This window comes from Mirounga angustirostris, unplaced genomic scaffold (genome assembly GCF_029215605.1).
Source record: "Mirounga angustirostris isolate CCGP_5_RB_7025 unplaced genomic scaffold, mMirAng1.0.hap1 SCAF_8, whole genome shotgun sequence".
In the NCBI taxonomy this organism is placed as follows: Eukaryota; Metazoa; Chordata; class Mammalia; order Carnivora; family Phocidae; genus Mirounga; species Mirounga angustirostris.
In genome coordinates this window covers 44185301-44207679 of record NW_026991716.1, presented here as the reverse complement: position 1 = coordinate 44207679, position 22379 = coordinate 44185301, and positions in this window count along the sequence as shown.

The window sequence follows — 22379 nt, the reverse complement described above, 5'->3', positions numbered from 1 at the left end:
CCCTATTTTCAGAGGATGAAAATAGTCTACAGCTTGTCTTCAAAGTGGTAGAACTGAAGTCTTTTTTTTTTTTAAGTATAATTGGCATACAATATTTTATTTCAGGTGTACATCATAGTGATTAAATATTTTTATGCATTATGAAATGATCCTCACAAGAAATCTAGTTACCATCTGTCACCATATTAAGTTGTTACAATATTATTGACTATATTCCCTATACTGTACATTACATCCCCATGACTTATTTATTTTATGACTGGAAGGCTGTACATCTTAATCATATTCACCTATTTTGCCCAAACCCCCAACACCCTCTGCTGTGGCAATCACCAGTTCTCTATATTTATGGGTCTGTTTCTGTTTATTTTTGTTTTTTAGATTCCATATATCAGTGAAATCATATGGTATTTCTCTTTCTCTGGCTATTTCACTTATCATATAACAGTTCATCCATGTTGTCACAAGTGGTGAGATTTCATCTTTTTTTTATGGCTGAGTCTATATTACAATACCACATTTCCTCTTACCTTATGCTATATAAAACTTTCTAAGGTCTCAGGTTATTCTTCCTGGAGTCCTGTCTCAGTGCATAGATCAACTTGCATCTGCACGTTTTCCTGCTACTATGTTACATGAGATTTGCCTCCCACTTGCTTTATCTTCTCATGAGCTTCCCTGTCTTGTGAAAGCAACTAGAATTGTTTTCATATGTTTTAATTCAGAGGGGAAAAAAAGAAAGTATTTTTTCACTTTAGAAGAAGTAGGACACTTTTCCATCTGGGATCAGAATAAAGGAGAGCATTAACTATGACAGAGTCAGTAGAGCAAGTTCAGGACACAATGCATCTTCAGAGGTTAGATCAGTTAAATGCATGGTGACTACCTTGCTCTTCTTCTTCATGGTAATTTAATAGTCTCACATAAAGCTCAAATGAAATTAGCACAGATGCACCTCCAAATCCCTGGACCAAGTCTGCCAGGAATTCTGACTTTTTACCCCAGTGTTAAAATTCACCCTAGTGTCCCCTGATCATCCTGAAACAACACTCCACTTTTTGCTACCTCTCCCTGATCTTTTAGATCACACTATATTACCTGTCTGATACTTTCCCCATCACTCTGTCCATACTTCTTCCAGGCGTAAACTTTCTTGGTCAGAACTATCCTACTGATACAGATCTTTTATATGAAATTACACAGCATATACATTAATATAAGCTAGTTTAAAGAAAAAATATGGCAGTATATATATAAAAAAAATAAAATTAGTCTTCCATACCAGTTCACATTTTGTCTGTTACTGTAATCACTGTATGTATGCATACATGTATATATTTCTAGACATTAAAAAAACTTTTAAAAACATGTATTACCCATATATATTGTATCACTGTTGTTTTAGAATTTAAATCATTGCATAATTTAAAAAAATTAAAAGCACATCTTGAATACTTTTACAGGTTAGTATGTATAGACTTATCTCAATTTTTACCTGTTGCATAATACAGTATAGGGCTGGCATTATGCAAACCTTATTTTATGAGCATTTATGTTTTAAATATTTTGAAATTAAAGATGAAATGAACATCCCCCTTTTCGTTAACATATATAACATATTGTTAAAACTGACTTGCTATAGTGAAATTGCCTAATCAATGCATTTGTATACTTTATAATTTGGTAGAAATTTAAATTTCAAACCAAATATATTGTACCAAAGTGAAATTCCACTAATAGTAAATTATAATTTCCACATATTTTTCTATTACTGGACAATATCAATCTTTCCTTTTCCATATTACTAGTTAAAGGACAAAAAATATCTCAGTGTTTCAAAATGCATATGTGAGATTGATTTCAGAATCTTTTAATATATGTTTAGACCTTTTTTTCTTTCTTGAATTGTATCTTTTGCTTATCTCTTTATTGCTGTGCTTTACCAGAATTTTCATCAAAGCTTAAGATTGTTTCTGTGCCTAGGTCTCTTTCCATCAGAAATTTTTTCTTCCATAAGAAGATAACCTCACATTTTCAAGACCGTTTCCACACTGAATGCACCACCTAATTCTGTGTCAAAATGATTCTTTTTTTAAATATGGCTATTAGAGTACAGGAGACAATCTTTGATATTCTATTTTTTTAGTGTTTTATTTTAATTTCAGTTAACATACAGTATTTGTTTCAGTGTATAAAATAGTCATTCAACGATTACCTACATCACCTGGTGTTTATCATGACAAGTGCACTCCTTAATCCCCATCACCTATTTCATCCATCCCCCCACCCACCTCCCCTCTGGTAACCATCAGTTTGGTCAGTTTGTTCTCTATAAGTAGGAGTCTGTTTCTTGATTTCTTGATATCTCTCTCTCTCTCCCCTCCCCCTTTCCTCCTCCCCCTCTCTCTCCCTCTTCCACTCTCTCCCTCTCCCATTTTCCTAACCCCCCTTTATAGCTTTGGTCATTTGTTTGTTTTGTTCCTTAAATTCCACATATAAGTGAAATCATATGGTATTTGTCTTTGACTTATTTTGCTTAGCAATATACTCTGTTCATGCCACTGTGTATGGCAAGTTTTCATTCTTTTTTATAACTGGATAATATTTCATCATATATATCTCACATCTTTTTATTTATTTATTTTTTACCCATTCATCAATCACTGGACACTTGGGCTGCTTCTATAACTTGGTTAATGCAAATAATGCTGCTATAAACATAGGGTGCATGTATCCCTTTGAATTAGTATCTTTTGTATTCTTTGGATAAATACCCAGTAGCATGATTGCTGGATCATAGGGTAGTTCTATTTTTAATTTTGAGGGGGAACCTTCATACTGTCCTTCACAGTGGCTGCACCAGTTTGCATTCTGACCAACAGTGCATGAGTGTTCCTTTTTCTCCACATCCTTACCAACATTTGTTCTTTCTTGTGTTGTTGATCTGAGCCATACTGACAGGTGAGAGGTAATCATCTCATTGTACTTTTGATTTGCATTTCCCTGATGGTAAGTGATGAACATCTTTTTATGTGTCTATTGCCATTTGGATGTCTTCCTTGGAGAAATGCCTACTCAGATCTTCTACCTATTTTTTAATTGGATTGTTTGTTCTCTTGGTGTTGAGCTTTACAAGTTATTTATATATTTTGGATACTAACCCATTATCAGATATGTCATTTGCAAAAATCTTCTCTGATGGGATAGAGTTGCCTTTTAATTTTGTTATTTACTTTGCTGTGTTTTTATTTTGATATAGTCCCAATAGTTTATTTTTGCTTCTGTTTCCCTTGCTTCAGGGGACCTACCCAGAAAAAAGTTGCTACAGCCGATGTCAAAGAAATTACTGTGTGTGCTCTTTTCAAGGATTTTTATAATTTCAGGTCTCACATTGGGTCTTTAATACATTTTGAATTTATTTTTGTATATAGTGAAAGAAAGTGATTCAGTTTCTTTCTTTTTTCATGTTGCTCTCCAGTTTCCCCAACACCATTTGCTGAAGTGACTGTCTTTTTCTCACTGCATATTCTTTCCTGCTTTACTGAAGATAGTTGTGGGTTTATTTCTGGGCTTTTCATTCTGTTCCGTTGATCTCTGTGTCTATTTTTTATGCCACTACCATACTGACTTGATTACTACAGCTTTGTAATATAACTTAAAGTCCAGAATTGTGATATATCCAGCTTTGCTTTTCTTTTTCAAGATTGCTTTCGCAATTTGGGATATTTTGTGGTTCCATACAAATTTTAGGATTCCTTGAAAAATGCTGTTGGTATTTTGATAGGGATTGTGTTAAATGTGTAGACTGTTTTGTGTGGTATAGACATTTTAACAGTATTGGTCTTCTAATTCGTGAACATGGAATGTCTTTTCATTTCCTTGTGTCATCTTCAATCTCTTTCATCAGTGTTTTATAGTTTTCAAAGAAAAGGTCTCTTACTTCTTTGGCTAGGTTTATTCCTAGGTATCTTATTATTTCTGTTGCAATTATAAATGGTGTTGTTTTCCTAATTTCTCTTTCTGCTGCTTCATTATTTGTGTATAGAAATGCATTGATTTTGTATGCTGTGACTTTATTGAATTTGTATATCAGTTCTAGCAGTTTTTTTGGTGGATTCATTCAGATTTTCCATGTAGAATATCATGTCATCTGCAATAGTAAAAATTTTACTTCTTCCTTACCAATTTGAAAGCCTTCTATTTCTTTATGTTGTCTAATTGCTGTGGCTAGGACTTCTATTACTATGTTGAATAAGATTAAGGAGAACGGACATTCTTGTCTTGTTCCTGACCTTAGGGAAAAATCTCTCAATTTTTTTCCCCATTAAGGATGATGTTAGCTGTGGATTTTTTATATGTGGCCTTTGTTATGTTGAGGTATGTTCCCTCTAAACTTTATTGAGTGTGTTTATCATAAATAGGTGTTGAACTTTGTCAAATGCTTTTTCTGCATCTAATGAAAGGATCATATGGTTCTTATCCTTTCTTTCTTATTGATGTGATGTATCATGTTGATTTATTTGTGAATATTAAACCCCACTCTCAACCCAGGAATAAATCCCATTTGTTTATGGTGAATAAACTTTTTAATGTATTGTTGGATTCAGTTTGCTAGTATTTTGTTGAGGACTTTTGCATCTATATTATCAGAGATAGTAGTCTGTAGTTCTCTTTCATAGTGGTTCTTTATCTAGTTTTGGTATCAGGGTAATGCTGGCCTCATTGAATCAATCTGGAAGTTTTCCTCTACTATATTTTTGGAACAATTTGAGAATAGGTATCCACTCTTCTTTAAATGTTTGGTAGAATTCACTTGTGAAGCCATCTGGTCCTGAACTTTTATTTGGAGTTTTTTGATTACTGATTCAATTTCTTCGCTGGTTATCAGTCTATTCAAATTTTCTATTTCTTCCTGTTTTGGTTTTGGTAGGTTATATGTTTGAGCAATTTATCCATTTCTTCTAGGTTGTCCAATTTTTTGACATATAGTTTTTCACAATATTCTCTTATAATTGCTTGTATTTCTGTGGTGTTGACAGTTGTTTCTCCTCCCACAATTGTGATTTTATTTATTTAAGTCCTTTTTCTTTTCATAAGTCTGGCTGGAGGTTTATCAATTTTATTGATTTTTTTTTTTTTCAAAGAACCAGCTCCTGGTTTAATTGACCTTTTCTTTTCTTTTTTTTTTTTTTTTTTTTAGTTTCTATATCATTAATTTCGGCTCTAATCTTTATTATTTTATTTCTTCTGTTGGTTTTAGGTTTTGTTTGTTCTTTTTCTAGCTCCTTTAAGTGTAAATTTAGATTGTTTATTTGAGATTTGTCTTGCTTCTTGAAGTAGGCCTGTATATTGCATGATATAACTTTGATATTCTTGAATTTGTTGAGGCTTGTTTTATGGGCTAATATGTGATCTGGAGAATGTTTTTTGTACACTTGAAAAGAATGTGTATTCTTCTATTTCAGGATGGAATGTTCTGAATATATCTATTCAGTTTATCTGTTCCGTTGTGTCATTCAAAGCCATAGTTTTCTGGTTGATTTTCTGTTGAGATGATCAGTCTATTAATGTAAGTAAGATGTCAAAGTCCCCTACTATTATTTTATTATCAATTAGTTTATTTTATTAAGTGTTTTATGTATTTGGGTGCAGCTGCATTGGTGTATAAATATTTTTAATTGTTTTATCTTCCTCTTGGATTGTCCCCTTTATCATTAGTGTCCTTTGTCTCTTGTTATCATCTTTGTTTTAAAGTCTATTTTGTCCAATATAAGTATTGCTACTCTGGCTTTCTTTTGACATCAATTTGCATGATAAATATTTTCCATCTCTTCATGTTCAATCTGTAGGTGGCTTTAAGTCTGAACTAAGACTCTTGTAGGCAGCATATAGAAGGGTCTTGTTTCTTTATCCATGTCAACTATGTCTTTTGATTGGAGCATTTAGTTCATTTACAGTCAAAGTAATTATTGATAGATATGTATTTCTATTTTGCTATTGTTTGTGGTTGTTTCTAAATATTTTCTTTGATCCTTTCTTGTATTTTTCTCTTCCATAGTTTGCTGATTTTCCTTAGTGATATATTTGGATTTCTTTCTCTTTATTCTTTGCATATTTATTAGTGGTTTTTGATTTGTAGTTACCATTAGATTTGTGTATAACCTCTTCTTTATATTGCAGTCTATATTCTTTTGATGGTCATTTAAGTCATTTAAGTCTTCTCCCACATTTTAGGTTTATGGTATCATTTTACATCCTTTTATTTTGTGACTTACTTGGCTGATTTTTTTTACAGAAATATTTATTTTTACTGCTTTTGTGTTTCCTACATTTATACTGTCATTTTTTATCTTTTCTTTCCACTCAAAGATCCCCATTAATATTTCTTGCAGGGCTGGTTTATTGGTCATGAACTCCTTTAGTTTTTGTTTGTCTGGGAAACCCTATCTCTCCTTCTGTTCTGAATGATAGCCTTGCTGGATAGAGTATTCTTGACTGCAGGGTTTCCCCAATCAGTACTTTGAATATATTATGCCAGTCTTGCTGGCTTGGAAAGTTTCTGCTGAAAAATCTTCAGAGAGCATTACAGAGTTTCCCTTACAGGCAACTGTCTTCTTTTGCCTTGCTGCTTTAAATGTTTTGGGTTTTTTCCCCCTTTTATCACTATATCTTGCCATTTTAATTATAATATGTTTGAGTGGGTGTGGATCTGCTTTTGTTGATTTTGTTGGGGTTCCACTGTGTTTCCTGGATCTGTATATCTATTTCCTTCCCCAGATTAGGGAAGTTTTCAGGTATTACTTCTTTAAATAAATTTTCTGCCCCCTTTTCTATCTCTCTTTAATCTGGGACTCCTCTAATGAAAATGTTATTATGTTTGATGGGGTCACTGAGTTCCTTAAATCTACTCTCTTTTTTCATCATTCTTTTTTCTCTGTTTTGTTTAGCTTGATTACTTTCCATTACTTTTTGTTATAGGTCATTAATTCATTCCTCTGTTTCTTTCGTCCCACTGTTTCTTCCATCAAGCATGTTTCTATTTTGTTTATTGAGGTCTTTATCTCTGCTATGTTATTCTGTATCTTTATATTAAAGGTCTCACTGATGCATTCCACTCTTTTCAAGTCCAGTGAGTATCTTTTTGATCATAACTTTATATTCTCTCTCAGACATGTTAATTATATCTGTTTCACTTAGGTCTCTTGTGGTGGCCTTGTCCTGTTCTTTCATTTGGGACAGATTCCTCTATCTTCTTATTTTGTCCAGGTCTCTGTGCTTGCCTCTGTGTGTTAGGAAAGTCAGCTATGTCTCCCCTTCTTGAGGGTAATGGTTTTATGAAGAAGAGGTCCTGTAGTGCCCTGCCATGTAGTGTCCCCTGTTTCTCAAGGCCTGGTGCTTCAGGGAGTGTCTCCAAAATGTGTTGAATGTGTTCTGCTGTTGTGTCCTGGCTGCTTTATCCTTCAGGCCAGTCATCTGCAGAAGCTCTGTTTACCTGTTGTGGGCACTGTTTGGTCCCTGGCCTGAATGTGGTGAGTTTTAAGTAGGTGTGCTCTGGTCTGCTTATGAAATGAGACCTGTCACTACCATTGGCAGAACTGAGGCCCTGTAGGACTCCCAGGTCAGGAGACAGGGGTCTGTGGTAGGGGTTTAGACTGGTCTCCCAGGGAAGGGGCCCACTGCACGGGGACTAAGGCAAGGGTGACTGGAAAGGGCAGTTCCACCTAAGTGGGGGGGGCGGGGCGGGGGTGGGCAGGGCTTGCTGTAAGCAAGTTAGTAGCAAGTATTGGCAGTGTGCTGTTCCTACAGGTGGTCCTTTGTTTATGATGATGGATCACAGAGAGAAATGGCACTGGCCAGTTCCTCAGTTCCTGGAGTGGTCTTTCTCTGACTTCTGCCTCTCTATGACATGTTCCAAGATGAGAAAATGACCTCTTCACTGTGTGCCTCAGGCAGTCTTCAGATGCCTGTATGTCCACAGGCTGTTTGCCCTTCCTTTTCTCCCAGAGCAGCCCCAATGACCTCCAGACTTACCCTAAGCCTAGCCCACTGATTTTTAAATTCCAGGTTTTAAGTCCTGATGGTTGCAAGAATTCACAAAGTTTGGCCCCTCTTGCTTTCCAAGTAAATTTGCTATGGGGATTTTTCTTCCCTGTGCACTTCCCTCTGTGCTACTTTATATCTTGCCCTTATCCATAACCATGGCTCCCTCCCCACTAACGCATCCAAGATCTGTTTCTCTCCCAAACTGTGTCTGCATACTTCCTACCCTCTTTGATGTGGCCTCTTTTCTACCGTTAGTTTGTTCTACCAGTCTTCACATCAATATCTGGAGTGTTTAGGATGATTTGATAGTTATCTAATTGTATTACTGGGGGAGAGTGAGCTTAGGCTCCTCCTACTCTGCTGCCATCTTACCCTCCATCTCTGGCATGCTATTCTTAATGTAAGGTAGAAGTATATATATTAAAATACACATGACATGCACATTTTTACAAAATAAATACGAAGGATAAGCATGAAACCTAAAAACTGGATACCTACAAGATGTAGGTGGGTAAAGAGTAGAAGGAAGGTAGGATAGGAATAGGTAGCAGGGATGAAGAGGAAATGGCACTTTTTGAATATATCGTTTTAAGTAGCTACAATTCTTACAAATGTATTAATATTGACACAGTCAGGATGCCTGGGTGGCTCAGTTAAGCATCTGCTTTTGGCTCGGGTCATGATCTTGGGGTCCTGGGATCAAGCCCTGCCTTGGGCTCCCTGCTCAGTGGGGAGTCTGCTTCTCCCTTTCCCTCTACTCGCCCCCACTTGTGCTCTCTCTCTCTCTCTCTCAAATAAATAAATAAAATCTTAAAAAAATATTCCACACAATCTTCACAGATCAAAATAATATTTAAAACCAACTAGGATGTGGGGGTCACATGGAGTGTGAGTATAAACACTAACAAATGAACCTTAATTGTGTTTAAAATGAATAGCATAACTGCACTAGAAGTAGTGGGATATAAAGAACTAACCTAAGTAATCTTAAAAAACATTGCATTGTCTGGATACTGTAAAGCTAAAGACAAGAGTAATTATTAATAAATAATGTAATCTATTTAATAAATGTTTCTCACAAAGGTGTTAGCAATTTTTAACCATTTTATATGTGTGCCAGGTTGGGCAAATATACAAATATAGTATAGATGATAAGAACCAGTCCCACAACAGTAGACAATAAGTTACAAATACCAAAAAGGAAGAGCTAAAATGAGTTCTCTGGTTTTGGATTGAAATCAAGAAATCAGCATGGCATGCTTGTGTGAGTTAGTATTTATACATTTATTTCCTAGCATCGTCTACTAAGAGACTTAGAAGTCATGGTACACCAATAACAATGAGAACACTTAGTGCCCAGCTCTTGGCTTCTATATACCATTCTCTAATAAAAGAAACCAAGGCTCCTTGGAAAAGAGTTCAATTCTAAGGCCAGATTAGGGTTTGCAAAAATGGAGCTTGTTGAAAAAACGCAGAAGCCAACCTAAACAACCTGAGTAATAAAATAAATCAGAATATCACTGAACTATAAACCATAGAATAAAATATCCATGAATCAATTCTGATACAAATAATCAAGTAAATAAATGAGAAGAAACAACTCTTCTTTGTAGTAGAATTCCAATTAGTAAGTGTAGAAAGAATGAAGGAAATAGAAAATCACCACTGTGTGAGCACCATAGTAATGAGAAAACATCAAATAAGTGCAAATTGCGGGACATTTGACAAAAACAACTAATCAACATTCTTTAAAACTTTAAAGGAAAGGGAAGACTAAGAAACTTTTACTGACAGTAGGAGTTTAAAATTAAACACATAAATGCATTGTAGGATTCTGGATAGTATCCTAGAATGGAAAAAATATAATAGAGGAAAAACTTGAAATTAAGTAAGGTCTTTAGTTCAGGGGTCAACTGCCTTGTTGTGTCTTTGTAAATAAAGTTTTATTGGAACATAGCCACATTCATTCACTTGGATATTGTCTGTGGCTGCTTTCACTGCTCAATGTCTTGGTTGAGTAGTTGCCACACAGATGGTATGGTCTGAAAAGCCTCTAGTTATTATCTTGTTCTTTACAGAAGTTTGCTTATCCCTGGCTTAGTTAATACTATTGTACCAATGTTCATTTCTTGCCTTTGATAATTGTACCGTGGTAAAGTAAGATATTAACATTAGGGAAAGCTGAGTGAGGCATATATGAAAATTATGCTGCATTATTTTATAATTTTTCTGTAATTCTAAAATGAGTTCAAAATCAAAAGTTTGGGGAAAAAAGGGAAAGGAAGTGAGGGACAGGTGCTAGCATTCTAGTAATCTCACCATTTTTAAGTAGTATAGATCTAATTCCTTTTTTAAGGGTTGAATGCTATTCTATGATGTGGTTCTGTCATAATTTGATTAACCATTTTATTATTGATGACCATTTATTTTATTTCATTTTACTACTAATAATGCTGTAATAAAAATGTGTAACTATTATGTATAGATCATTTCTAGCTAAAGACAGAATGGTGGCTATCTATAACAACAGGTAATGAGTTATTTTGAAAAATGCTATTCTAAAGCTTCATTTATAAAATCTAATTTGGGGGATGCCTGGGTGGCTCAGTTGGTTAAGCATCTGCCTTCGGCTCAGGTCATGATCCCAGGGTCCTGGGACTGAGTCTCTCATCCGGCTCCCTGCTCAGCAGGGAGTCTGCTTCTCTCTCTACCTGCTGATTCCCGTGCTTGTGCTCATGCTCTCTCTTGCTCTAGCTCTCTCTCTGGCAAATAAATAAAATCTTTAAAAAATAAAAAGAAATAAAATCTAATTTTCAAATTTGATTTTTGTCTTTGGTTGCTTCAGTGTTATTACAACCTTTATAATGCATATATGTAAATATGAGTATTTACTTAGGATCATGCTAAGCTGTTGATTCAATTTATCCTAAATTATAGAACTATTTACAGCCATATAAGGGTATCTGTAATGTCAGTTCACTTCAAAAAGAGCTAATAATGCAAATGTAAATTACTTGTGAATTTGAAAGGCTTTGTATTATAGCTATAGCACAAAGAGGATAAGAGGAGACTTTAGAAGGAACATTTGTCTTTCTGGTTCTGCAGCACACTTGCTGTATGAAATTGGGTGAGTTATGTAACTCTGGTGAACCACAATTACATTGTCTGTCAAGCCTCCATTCCTGACTCATGAAGGCCTCAATTCTATACAGCCAGCTTCTAGAATGATGTCTGACATGTATGAGGACCTCACTAAATATTCACTTAATGAATAAAATGAGTAGGGCATTTGTAGAAACTAAATGAGATAGTGTACTTGAAAGCACTTTGAAAAAATATGAATAGTTTTGCTGTACTATGTATATTAACTGAACAAATTACCATATTTAAAATACTTGTGAGAGAGCTAGGCTTTGCCAACTTTTCCCTTAATAGTTGGGAATATCAGAAGAATTTACTATGGGAAAGAGAGAAATGAAACCACAAACCACCCCCCCATCATCTCCTCAGATTTAAGTAGAGCAGTAAATTTATCTTCTGTACACTAGTTTCCACTTAGACTTCATAAAAAGGGGATGGAGTCAGTTAAACATACACAGATACATGATGAGGAAAACAATGAACAAAAAAAAATGACTTTCAAGAACTGAACACCATTGATATAAGAAATAAATACAGTTACGATTTGGACTTAGACCAAAAACCTGTCATCAAAGCAGAAGATAATGTCTGAAATCCATGAAGTAATCCCAAGGAGGGTTCATCTAGGTATTGATGTTGGAAACAGGTCACACAAAAGGGATGATGCTCAAAGTTAAGCAGCAACTGTGCAAACCAGTTGCTGACCAGGCTGCCTTGGACACCAAAATGGGAAATGGTTTCACAAGAACTAGGTGGTGTGCAGAAACTGAATGAGCAGAGCAAGTGAAGCATAGAAATAGACATAAGTCGCTGGTAACAAGGAAGAACACTGACAAGGGAGGCAGAGTATTGCCTTGGGCTCTGGAGTTTTGTGTGGTTTCTGTCATGGGAGGAATTCATTCCAGCCTGGCTAGTCTCAGATGAGACAATAATTGGGAAGAACTGTTTGGGGTTGTGTGGGTGTGGGTAGAAGCAGGGAAGGTTTGACCTCAAACTATCATACTATATTGACAAGAGAGACCAATTTGAGGCTCTCTCAGAGTTGATTTTTTCTAAAATTTTGTTATCTTGATCCAGGGCTGAACCACTGCACCATAAGCTAATGTCAGAGAATTCTTTGATCTCATGTATGTGTAGATGCCTCTTTGAGAAATTTTTGTGTATTAATTCATGTAATGCTAATAATCTCTAAGGTAGATGATATATATATATATATATATATATATATATATATATATATGGTGTCCTTTACAAATTTAGAGAATGAGGCACCCAGATGTTAAATAACTTCTCTAAAGCCACACAGCTAGAAAGCAATGCTGGGATTCAAGCAGAGAATTCAGGCAGGAAAAAAGCAAGTGCAAAAGCAAGTGCAACAAATTTGGAGTTTCAGGGAAGAGAAAGAAGGCTAATGCAGCGGGAACAGAGTATAGGATGGGGAAAATGCTAGGTGCCTGTACAGCGCTCTTTCTTTAAAAAACCTGAAAGTTATCTGATATTTACTCATTTTTTCTTTTAGATCCCTACATTTGATTAAATTAAACTGATCAGATACAGATTTTGACAACTTTAAATTAGCACTGAGAGAGACACAGCTACATAGCACAAAGGCTTTTCAACATGTGTGTCCTCTGCCATATTTATGTCATGCTTACACTCTTACCTTATATCCTTCTAAAAAATACTAGCTTTATAGACAATGCCCAAAGAGCTTTACTCTTGACTTCACTTCTACTTGATTTCCATGTTTGTTTATAGTGTTTATAACTGAACGTTCACTCATCTCCAAATTTATCTCAAACTTGACACTGTCTGATATTTCCAAATTAGTCTGTTTCAGTGGTGGCTTTTCTGTGATATTGTCATGGCTCTATTACAGAATAGGATAAACTGTTTTTTTTTTTTTTTAAGTTTTGTCTTTCTTCAATCTATTCTATCTAATCATACCTCTTTTTTTCCTTCTTAAATATTTTTGCATTATCATTTCCTTCAATTTAGTTACCATGGGCTCATTCATTTCCTTAACCTTTTTTTTTTTTTTTTTTTTTTAAGTCAGGGATCATAAAAAGTTGGCTTCTGATCAGCCTGTTGTTAGTCTTTCTGGCTCAGTCCTTTTCTTCCCTTCCAAGTTCATCCTGTATCTTTTTGCTAAAATCATCTTCCTCAGCAATCAGTTGCTCCAGTACTATATATATTTATTTCAACACACTGAACATAAATACCCTAATATCCCTTTACCCTGAGCTGTTATATACTTGTACTGCTGTACATAAGAACACATAAATTGTGTTCTCTGGCTCAAAATTATCTGTTGGGACACTGAGAGTTCTCATATATAAAAATGGAAATGGATATAATATTTATATTAGACATGTTTATTTTAAGGATTGAGATGACTTGCTTGAAAATATTTCATAAATATTAAATGAACAAAAAACATAGTTATTATTGAGAGTTTTTAAAAGGTTAGTCCTTTGAGACAGATATTGCTTACTTAACCTTGGCATTTTTCCTTCCCCCCCACCACACCCAACTGCAAATTCACAATTCAGGTGACGGAAACTATCCTTTCTCTCTAGGGATCCATTCCTTCCTAGCTTCCCTTATAGCTGGTGCATGTGCATGTGATGCAATCCTGGTCAATAGAACCAGTAAGAAAATCTGCAAAAAGAAAATATTTCTGGGTAGGTTTTCTTTCTCAACAAAAAGAAATGTGCAAAGATAGTATGACCCTTTTGTTTTTCTGTCTTAAGATGGTTTGTGTGAGGACGTGGTACGTAGGGCTGCTGTACCTAGTTTACAAATGAGGGTGAGGGTGGTAAAATGGAACAAAGAATGGAACTTGATCCCTGACGATATTTATTAGTTAGTGTCAACACTCCTACTGTCTTGTTGGGAGACTTCTTTTAACAAAACTAAATGTATGCTCACACAGTTTGTAACACTTAATTTTTCTATTATTTGCAGTTGAAAACTTCCCATCTGATATATATTTCTACTGCATTTTTGATAGTGCGTACTGCTGGCTTATGAATTCAATAAATTAAAGTTGCTTAATTAGTAATTATTCTTTAAGGTGTTTCTTTGGGAAATACTGGAACAACCATCATTTGCCTTGGACAGTCAAACGAAGAGTCATATAAGGTGAAAAAAGCATTAACAAATTAACATAATCATGTATTTTAGCAAAACTCCACCAAACTAAGGTTTGAATAAACAAGACTTAAAATTACAGCTTTCATGCTATAGGCAACAAAGAACATCAATAAAATTTAAAATTATGATCTGGTACTGTGCTTTCCAACTGTGATATGACACACTAACATAGTAAAATTTCATAGCTTCATGCCTAATATCCCCTCATTCCCTTGATTAATTCCCTTAATTAGTACCATTCAAAATTTTTCTACTTGTTTTCACTCCTGCTGGAGGGTCACTGTATTATAAATTAAATTTAGGAACAATGATCTGAGATATTTTAGAAACACTAAAGCACATGACTGAATACCCCATGGTATTCTTAAAAAATAGTCCTTAGAAAATTTAATGCCCCTTATTATAAACTTGTGTCATCAAAAGAAAATGACCTTTTAGCCTCTGAGAAGGTTTAACAGTCTATGACCCTAGTAGAAATAGCATCAAATATATTTTACCAGCTAAGAAATAATTTCTGGGGCATTTCTTTTCTATATTTTATAGGCCTGCTTTTTAGCTCTTAGCAAAGTATGAAACTGTTGTTTTGACTATTTGATAAAAGACCTTCCCATTTGATTGCACTAAATTTGGTTAAGTTACTGGCAGAAAAGCTGATTCTGTGGCTAAAATAATTTTACAAACCACGAAACTGCTTAGAAGCACAGAAGTTGTCTACGTTATCTGACCAAGCTAAAGTTTCAATTTGCAAACACAGCTGGAAACCTTTGAAAGCAACATCCAGATGTCATGACAGAGCTTCTTCCTGATTTTGAACAGCTCCTGTCAAAATGACAACTGGGGAACAGACACTGTGCTTGTGGGAAATTGAGTTTATTTCTTATCTCTCTCTCTCTTTTTTTTTTTTTTAGTTGCTGATTTCAGTAGTTTCATAACTCAAGACAGAGGTTTGTAGTTATCTAATTGTACTTTGTGATCATCCTGGGTTTTAGAGATTCTGGATCTCATTAGTGACTTTGTTACTCTAAGTATAAATGTGAGAAACTCAGCATGCAGAGGTCTAGGTCTCATCTTCAAAGATTGAATAAGTACCTAGGAGATAGGACCCAGGGGTCTGAATTTTTTTTTAACTTTTTACTAATAAACTTTATTTTTAGAGCACTTTTAGTTCACGAAATTAAAAGGAAAGTACAGGAGTTCACATATAACCCTTATCCCTACAAACATGCAACCTCCCCAACTATCAACATCCTGCACCAGAGTGGTACATTTGCTACAATAAATGAGCCTAGATTGACCCATCTCTAATACCCAAGGTCCATAGTTTATGTTAGGGTCCACTCTCACTGTAGTACATTCTATTGGTTTGAAAAAATGTATAATGGTATATATCTACAATATAAAATAGTTACACTGCTATAAAAATACTTTATACGTCACCTATTTATCCTTCCCTTTCCTCCAACCCCTGACAACCACTGATCTTTTTCTTGTCTCCATAGTTTTTTGTTTTTTGTTTTTTCCCCAGAATGTCATATAGTTGGAATCCTATAGTATGTAGCCTTTTCAGATTGGCTTTTCTCAGTTAGTAATATGCGTTTAAGGTTCCTCTTTGTCTGTTGATGGCTCTATGGCTCATTTTGTTTTAACACAGAATAACACTCCATTGTCTGGACATACCAGTTTATCCACTCACCTACTGAAGGGCGTTTTGGTTGCTTCTTAGCTTTGGCAATTATGAACAAAACTGCTATAAATATCTGTGTGCAGGTTTTTGTGTGGACATAAATTCTCAATTCTTTTGTGTAAAACCAAGGAGTGTAATTGCTAAATTATATGGTAAGAGTGTACTTAGTTTTGTAAGAAAACAAAAAACTATCTTCCAAAATGTACAATTTTGCATTCCCACTGCCAAAAAAATGACAGTTTCTGTTGTTCTGCATCCTTGTCAGCATTTGGCATTGTCAGTGTTTTGGACTGTGAATGTTTTAATAGGAGCATCTCATTGTTTTAATTTGCAAGTCCCTAATGACATGCAGTGATAAACAGCTTTTTTATATGCATACTTGCCATCTGTACATAGCCTTTGTTGAGATGTCTTTTCAGGTCTTTTGCTTATTTTTTAATCAAGTTTTTTTGTTTTATTGTTGAGTTTTAAGACTTCTTTGTATATTGGGGGAGAAAGTCCTGTATCAGATATATTGTTCGCAAATATTTTCTTCCATTTCGTGGCATGTTTTCTAGTTTCCTTGACATTGCCTTTCACAGAGTAGAAGTTTTTAATTTTAATGAAGCAAATTATCAATTATTTATATCAGGGATCATGACTTCGGTGTTGTATCTAAAAAGACATCATACCAAAGTCATCTAAGTTTCCTACTATGTTATCTTCCAGGAGTTTTGCACAGTTTTGCTTTTACATTTTGATCTATGATCTACTTTGAGTTAATTTTTGTGAAGGATGAGTTAATTCTGTATTTAGATATTTTTTCCCTGTGGCTGTCCAGTTGTTTGGTAGAATTTGCCAGTGAATTCTGGGCCTTGTGTTTTCTGTTTTAAGAGGTTTAATTATTGCTTCAAGTTCTTTAAAAATACAAACCTATCTAGATTGTCTATATCCTCTTGTGTGAGTTTTGGCAGATTATGTTGTTCAAGGAATTGGTCCATTCACCTAAGTTACCATATTTGTGGGCTTACAGTTATTCATAATATTTATTCCTTTATCATTGTTTTAAAGTGCATGGGATCTGTAATGACACTGCTTCTTTCATTTCTGATATTAGTCATTTATGTTTTCTGTCTTTTTTTTTTCTTAATTTGTCTACTAGAGGTTCATCAATTCTGTTAATGAGCTGCTGACTTTGTTCACTTTCTCTATTGATTCCCAGTTTTCAGTTTCATTGATTACTGCTGTTATTATTTCTTGTGCTTACTTGATATTTAATTTGATCTACTTTTTCTACTCTCCTGAGGTAGAAGCCTACATTATTGATTTTAGATCTTTTTTCTTTTCTAAAAGTGCAATCAATGCTATAAATCTCCCTCTAAGCACTGCTTTCACTGCATCCCATAAATTTTGATAAAAATGATTGACTTCCCATTTTTATTTAGTTTAAAATCTTTTAAAATTTCTCCTGAGATTTCGTCTTTGATTCATGTGTTATTTGGAAGTGTGTTATTTAATATCCTGTTTTTTGGCCTTTTTCAGCAGTCTTTGTATTACTGATTTCTAGTTTAATTCTATTGTGGTATGAAAGCAAATGTATAACTTCTATTCTTTTAAATATTTTAAGTGTGTTTTAGGCCCTGGTTATGGTCTATCTTGGTGAACTTTTTTTTTTTTTAAAGATTTTATTTATTTATTTGAGAGAGAGCACATGAGAGGGGGGAGGGTCAGAGGGAGAAGCAGACTCCCTGCCGAGCAGGGAGCCCGATGCAGGACTCGATCCAGGGACTCCAGGATCATGACCTGAGCCGAAGGCAGTCGCTTAACCAACTGAGCCACCCAGGCGCCCTTGGTGAACGTTTTATGTGAGCTTGAAAACAATATGTAATTTGTTGTTGTGTAAGTTGTCTATAGACTTCAAGTAAATCCAGTGGTTCATGGTGCTGTTGAGCTCAACTATGTCCTTACTGAGTTTCTGCCTGCTGGATTTGTCCATTTGTGATATAGGGGTATTAAAGTCTCCAAATATGGTGGTGGATTAATCAATTTCTCTTTGCAATTCTATTTATTTTGCCTCAGATATTTTTCCACTCTATTATTAGGCACATACACATTAAGGATTGATATAGCCCATTGAATTATTGACTCCCTTTATTATTATGTAATCTCTCTATCCATGATAACATTTCTTGCCATGAAGTCTGCTCTGTCTGAAATTAATATAGCAACTACTACTTTTTTGATTAGTGTTAACTTGGTATATTTTTCTCCGCCCCTTTATGTTAAATCTATGAGTATTTAAAGTGAGTTTCTTGTTTTTTGATTCATGCTGATGATCTGTCTTTTAATTGATGTATTTAGATCATTGATGTTTAAGGTAATTATTGACATTGTGTTAATATGCCATGTTTGTTACTGTTGTCTATTTTTTGCCCTCATTCTTTGTTCCTATATTTGTCTTGAACACTTATTCTGCTTTTTGTGTGTTTTTCTTAAAGTGGTGTTATGTGTGCCTGTGCACAGTTTAGTAAATTTGATCATATTTATTTTATTTTAATTTTTTATTGAAGTATAGTTGACATACAATGTTACACTTTCAGGCGTACAACACACTGACTTGACAAATCTATACATTATTCTATGATCACAAGTGTAGCTACCATCTATCACCATACAATGAAAGCTATTACACCACCACTGACTACTTTCCCCTTGCGGTAGCCTCTATCTCCATGACATGTTCACTCCATAACTGGAACCCTTCATATCCCAGTCCCCTTTACTTATTCTGCCTCTCCCCAACCCCCCCACCCCTGGCAATCTTTAGGTTGTTTTCTGTACTTATAGGTCTCTTTCTATTTTTTGCATATTCTTTTGTTTTGGTTTTGCATTCTAATATAAGTGAAATCATATGGTATTTGTCTTTCTCTGTCTGACTTATTTCACATAGCAGAGTAGTCTCTAGGTCCATCTATGTGGATCTTGCCATGTGACAACAAATGGCAAGATCTCATTTTTTATGGGTAATATACCATTGTGTATGTGTGTGCATGTGCCTATGTATGTGTGTGTATATGTGTGTGTGTGTGTGTGTGTGTGTGTACCGCATCTTCTTTATCCATTCATCTATTGATGGACACTTGGGTTCCTTCTGCATCTTGACTATTGTAAGTAATGCTGCAATAAATATAGTGATGCATATCTTTCTGATTTAGTGTTTTTGTTTAATTTGAATAACAATGGAATTACTGGATCATGTGGTATTTCTGTTTTTAAGTTTGTGAGGAATCTCCATGCTGTTTTCCACAGTGACTGCACAATTTTTGTCCCCATCAACAGTGCATGAGAGTTCCCTTTTATCAACTTCCTGGCCAATACTGTTATTTCTTGTAAATGAGATTGTTTTCTTAATTGTCCTTTCTGATGCTTCATTATTAGTGTATCCAACAGATTTCTGGTATATTGTGACTTTACTGAATTCATTGATCATTTCTAGGGTAGTTTTGGTGGAGTTTTTAAGGTATTCTGTGTATAGTATCATGTAATCTGCAAATAGTATCTATTTTACTTCTTCCTGACTAATTCAGATGCCTTTTATTTCTGTCTGATTCCTGTAGCTAGGACTTCCAGTACTATGTTAAATAAAAGTGGTGAGAGTGGACATACTTGTCTTATTCCTGATCTGAGAGGAAAAGCTTTCAGTTTTTCACCACTGAGTATGATTTTAGCTGTGGGTTTTTCATACATAGTTTTTTTATGTTGAGGTATGTCCCCTCTGAAACTACTTTGTTGAGTTTTTATCATGAATGAATGTTGCACTTTGTCAAGTGCTTGTTTTGCACCTATTGAGATGATCAAATGATTCTTATCATTTTCTCTTACTATGTTACATCACATATTGAATTGAATATTGAACGATTATTACTTCCCTGGCATAAATCCCACTTGATCGTGATGGATGATTTTTTGATGTATTGTTGGACTTGGTTTTCTAATATTCTCTTGAGGACTTTTGTATCTACATTCATTCAGAGATACCGGCCTATAGTTTTCTTTTTTTGTAGTGTCTTTATCTGGTTTTAATATGAGAGTAATGTTGGCCTCCTGGGATGAATTTGGAAGTTTTTCTTCATCTGCTATTTTTGAAATAGTTTGACAAGAATAGATGTTAACTCTTTTTTAAATGGTACAACTCACCTGTCAAGCTATCTGGTTTCTGGTTCCATACTTTTATTTCTTGGGAGTTTTTTCCTTGTCAATTTATTTCCCTCACTAGTAATCAGTCTGTTCAGATTTTCCATTTCTTCCTCATTCAGTTTTGGGAGATTTTATGATTCTAGAAATTTATCCATTTCTTCCAGGTTGTCCAATTTGTTAGCATATAATTTTTTTCACAACATTTTCTTATAATCCTTTGTAATTCTGTGGTGTCAGTTGTTACTTCTCCTTTACTTTTGATTTTATTTGACTCCTCTTTTTTCATGATGAGTCTGATTAAAGGTTTATCAATTTTGTTTATCTTTTCAAAGAATCATCTCTTGGTTTCATTGCTCTTTTATACTTTTTTAAATTCTGTATTTCATTTATTTTATTTTAGTCCTTATTATTCCCTTCCTTTGATCTTTGATTACCTTTAGCTTTGTTCTTTTTTTTTTAAGCTCCTTTAAGTATAAGTTAGATTGTTTATTTGAGATTTTTCTTGTTTCTTGAGATAGGCCTATATTGCTACAAACTTACCTCTTAGAACTGTTTTTGCTGCATTCAAATTTTTTTTTTTCTTAGAGAGAATGAGATAGCATGAGAGGGGGGAGGGTCAGAGGGAGAAGCAGACTCCCCACTGAGCAGGGAGCCTGATGCGGGACTCGATCCTGGGACTCCAGGATCATGACCTGAGCCGAAGGCAGCCACTTAACCAACTCAGCCACCCAGGCGCCCGCATTCAAAATTTTTTAATCATTTTTTTAAAATTTTCATTTGTCTGTACTTTTTAAATTTTCTCTTTTATTTCTTGGTTGACCCATTCATTGTATAGTAACATGTTGGTTAGCCTCCATGTATTTGTGGGTTTTTTTCCAGGTTTTTCTTGTAATTGATTTCTAGTTTCATAACATTGTGGTAAAAAAAATATGCATGATATAATTTCAATCTTCTTAAAGGTTTTGAGACTTGTTTTGTTTTGTGTCTAACATGTGATCTATCCTGGAGAATGTTTCATGTACACTTGAAGAGAATGTGTATTCTTTTGTTGTTGAATGGAATGTTCTATATATATCGGGTTCCTCTGGTCTAATGTGTCATTCAGAACTGGAATTTCCTTGTTGATTTTCTGTTTGGATGATGTATCCATTGATGTAAGTAAGGTGTTAAAATTCTCCACTATTTATTACTGTGCATTTATTTCTTTTATCTATTAATATTTGCCTTATGTACTTAGGTGCTCCTATATTGGGTGCATATACATTTACAATTGCTATATCCTCTTGGATTGATCCCTTTATCATTATGTAGTCTTTTTCTTTGTCTCTTGCTACAGTCTTTAAAGTCTATTTTTTTTTTCCTGATACATGTATTGCTAATCTGGCTTTTTTCCCCTTCCATTTGCATAGTATATATTTTCCCATCCCTTCACTTTCACTCTGTGTAAATCTTTAGGTCTGAAGTGAGTATCTTATTGTAAGTATATAGATAGGTATTGCTTTTTATTTGTTTATCCATTCAGTCACCCTATGTCTTTTGATTGGAGTTTTTAGTCCACTTATATTTAAAGTAATTATTGACAGATATGTATTTATTGCCATTTGTTAATTTTCTCATGTTCTTGTAATTCTTCTCTGTTCTTTTCTTCTAATACTCTCTTTCCTCGTGGTTTGATGGGTTTCTATGATAGTATGCTTATATTCCTTTTTCTTTACCTTTTTTGTATCTAAGTTTTTATTTGTGATTACCATTAGATTTTTCTGTGACATCTTATGTATACAGCAGTCTATATTACATTGATGGTTGCTTACATTCAAACACATTTTAAAAGCATTAAATTTTTTACTGCTGCCTCTATGCTTATGTATATGATGTCATATCGTGCATCTTTTTATTTTGTGTATTCCTTTACAGCCCTGACAGGGGCTAGCGCCACTCTAAAGTAACTCTTGCCCTGAGGAGAAGGGGTGTTAACCCAACACACCAGCACATGCATTTCCATCAGCCTGGCATCTTAGTTGGCTGTGCAGGGAGCAAACACTGCCCTTTCCGAATGTGCAACTATGATAGAGAGGCAAATTGCAGACACTTGGTCTGTCAACCTTATCCATCAGTGAGGCCTCAGTGGCCTCAGATAGGACTCTTGCATCCTGGAACCAAACCTTGCCCAGTGTACCAT